Source organism: Protopterus annectens, chromosome 5.part0 (assembly GCF_019279795.1).
Source record: "Protopterus annectens isolate FY-2018-M chromosome 5.part0, PAN1.0, whole genome shotgun sequence".
Classification (NCBI taxonomy): Eukaryota; Metazoa; Chordata; order Ceratodontiformes; family Protopteridae; genus Protopterus; species Protopterus annectens.
This window is the reverse complement of record NC_056735.1, coordinates 81731091-81734968: the sequence shown is the minus strand read 5'-3', so window position 1 is coordinate 81734968 and position 3878 is coordinate 81731091.

Here is a 3878-nt window from a genome sequence, read left to right as displayed (position 1 = left end):
TTTTATCAAAAAGAATAGGTTAGCTTATTTGCACATATTCTACACTATAGTGACATATTTCTTATATAATTAGCAATAATTCCTTAATTACTAATAGTCACCAATTATTCCCTTACACAAAGGAGAAGACAACTCTGAGTTCTCTAATTACCATCCTGTCACCTTTCTTTCTCCTATATCAAATATCCTATAAAAGTGTATGCAGCCCTAACTTCTCAAACACATAATAGGTATCAACCACCTCTCCTCTGAATGACATGGCTTCAGCCCACACCATAGAACCTACCACAGCTCTCCTTAATTTCACCAATCATATCAAACTACTCCGGGACTCTGCAAACAATGTTTTCTCTCTGTTCCTTGACTTGTCTAAGGCATTTGACACTGTATCCCATCAAATTCTTTTCCATAGACTATCTTCACCTGGCCTTGACATCCCTTCCATTTCCTGGTTCCATAGCTACCACTGTAACAGGCTAGAGGCAGTCAAATAACAGACAGAACAATCACCATTCTTGCCCATCTCAGATCTGCACAAGGCTCTATTTTAGGCCCCATACTCTTTAATATTTTTATTAAAGACCACTGCACTACTGATACTAATGGTACCATAGTCATTCAGTATGCTTATAATGCCACTCTGATAACCACAACTAAGTCCCTTTGAGAACTTCCAGAAAACGCCCCAAAACCTTTTCTTGACTCAGCACTCTCATCGCCTGCTGAACACTATGAAAATGAAGATGTTGTTTTTCACACCAAAATGTATATCCTATGAATAATAACAATAATAATAATAATAATAATAACTAAACAATAATAATAATAACAATAATAATAATAATTATAACAATAACAACAATAATAATAACAAAACAACAATAATAATAACAATAATAATAATATAAAAACAACAATAATAATAATAACAACAATAATAATAACAATAATAATAATATCAAAACAATAACAATAATAATAACAATAATAACAACAATAATAATATCGAAACAACAATAATAATAATAATAACAATAATAATAATATCAAAACAACAATAATAATAATAACTATAATAATAATAACAATATTAATAATAATAATAATAACAACAATAATAATAATAATAATATCAAAACAACAATAATAATAATAACAATAACAATAATAATAATAACAATAATAATAATAACAAAACAGTAATAATAATAATAATAACTATAATAATAACAAGAATAATAATAACAACAATAATAACAATAATAATAACAACAACAATAATAACAATAATAATAATAACAACAATAATAATAATAATAATAATAATAATAATAATATTATCAAAACAACAACAATAATAATAACAATAATAATAACACCAATATTAATAATAATATCAAAACAACAACAATAATAATAATAACAACAATAATAATAATAACAAAATAATAATAATAACAATAATAATAACAATATCAAAACAATAATAATAATAGCAACAATAATAATAACAATAATAATATCAAAACAACAACAATAATAATAATAACAATAATAATAATAAAACAACAACAACAATAATAATAATAATAACAATAATAATATCAAAATAATAATAATAATAATAACAATAGCTTTTCCATCACCTCATCAAATAACTCTGCTATTGAACTTGGGTCCAACACAAACCTTCTTTGTGTCATCACAGATAACCACCTAAAGTTTGATACTCAAATACAACAAGCTGTCAAGACAATCCACAGAAAAATTAGACTCCTATTTCGCAGCAAACATTTTTTAACTTGCAATGCTCAAAAAATAGCCTCTGTAAATCTCCTACCTTAACTGCTATATTCTTCCCCCATATACATCATCCTTCAGCAATCTGTAGTAACAGAAATTGAACAATGCTATAACAAAATACATAATTTTGCCACTAACCAATCTCTAAAATCCCCAAACTGCTTAGCCTTAAAACAGTTATGCTGGCTAAAACGTCCACACTATCTCTGTACCACCCAGACAGCAACTGTTCATAATATAATCTACAAACCACAAGGCTATCCTGTGCTGCAAGCCTTAATGAAACACTGCCCCCTGCATGGAACACTGCACCCCTGCATGGAACACTGTCCTCTGCACCCCTAGCATCTCTGCATTATTACAACACTCCAAAGACAAGTCCCTGTTGAACCCAAGTAATATCCACAACTTTGCTTGTCTAACCCTGTAATCAAATGTCTCCTTTATCTGGAATTCTATCCCTACCAACATCACACAAGAAACCAATCTATCCAGATTCAGAATCTTACTAAAAGGTCACTTTAAAAACACTTGTATCTGCTCTTGCACCTGCCCCGGTTAGGCTACCTCATCGCTTACACACCTATATTACCCCTATATACCTCAACAAGGCAAATTCTCAGTATAACTCTCCTACTGTCTTCTGCCCTTTGACCTTACTGTCACTTTTTATATCTCTACTCACCCCATCAGAATTTTTCCTTGCAGCAAAATTACATGTCATACTGAGTACCTTTTACACCTAAAATGAAGAAACAAATCAAACCAGGAAACAAAAAGTGTAAATAAAGCAGCTGGATTGGTCCCACTCACACGTTCATTCACGTTACAAACCAATCTCAAATTATATGAATCAGAATGCACTTTATTTAGTCCAACAGGTAATAAATAGTAAATTCCACAAGAGATAAGCGCTGTCGTCTAGAAGATCAAGACTTCATCAGATAACACATTAAAAATGCATGCTTCCTTTTATATCCAATCAACAAGAAGTGACAACATTAATTAACACAATTAATTGAATAAAAATCAATGCATATTGAATGTAAACAGTAAATGAATAAATATGTATATGTATATAAATAAAAATTGACAAATAAATAGCAAGTAAATAGCACAACCCCCCTCCTATTTTAATACCTAAAATATGATTGCAATATATATGAAATATAAAAAAAAATAAAACATGCATATGTGGTTAGAATAATAAATATGTTAATTAAAAAAGTGTATAAATATGTTAAAAATTCTTGTCATCATCATCATCATCCCCATTTTTCCCATTTACATGGGGTCAGGGTATTGTATTAACTGTCGCCAACTCTCTCGATTCAGTGCCACTCTCCTGCCTTTTTCAACACTCATGCCTGACTGTCGCAGATCTTCTTTCACACAATCCATCCATCTCTTTGCTGGATACCCTTGCTTCCTCTTACCTTTTTCCTGTTTGTCTCAAATCTCCCTCACCAGATTGTCTTCTGCTTTTCTACACATGTGCCCATACCATCGTAATCTGTTCTCTTTGATCTTTTCTGCAATTGGAGCTACTTTGGCTTCTGCTCTTATGTCCTCATTTCTTCGCCTGTCCCGCAGTGTGCATCCTACCACCTTTCTCAGGCACTTCATTTCCATCACCTCTAGCTTCTTCAGCTGTTCTGCCTTTACTGACCAGGTTTCTATACCATACAGTAGTACTGGTCGCACCACTGTCTTGTACACCTTACTTTTCAGCTTCTTTGGCATTCTTCTGTCATAGACTACACCTGATACTCTATGCCAGTTGGCTGCAGCCCCTCTGATTCTAGCTTTGACCTCTTCATTCAGACTACCCTTCTCCTCAACCACCCCTCCCAGATACTTGTAATGTACACATTCTTGTAATGTTCTATAAAAATTAGGGCAGGGCTTTTTATTACCTCTTCATTGCGTTTAATTTCAGTAAGGGGCTAATGGAGATGTTTTCATTCAAACCTGGCCAGTTGCCTGCATTTAATCGTAACTGCCAGTATAGCTCTCTTTTTTCTAACAGTAATGGCCAAACCCCCCTCTTATGTCCGTGTTGATACTGTCTATAA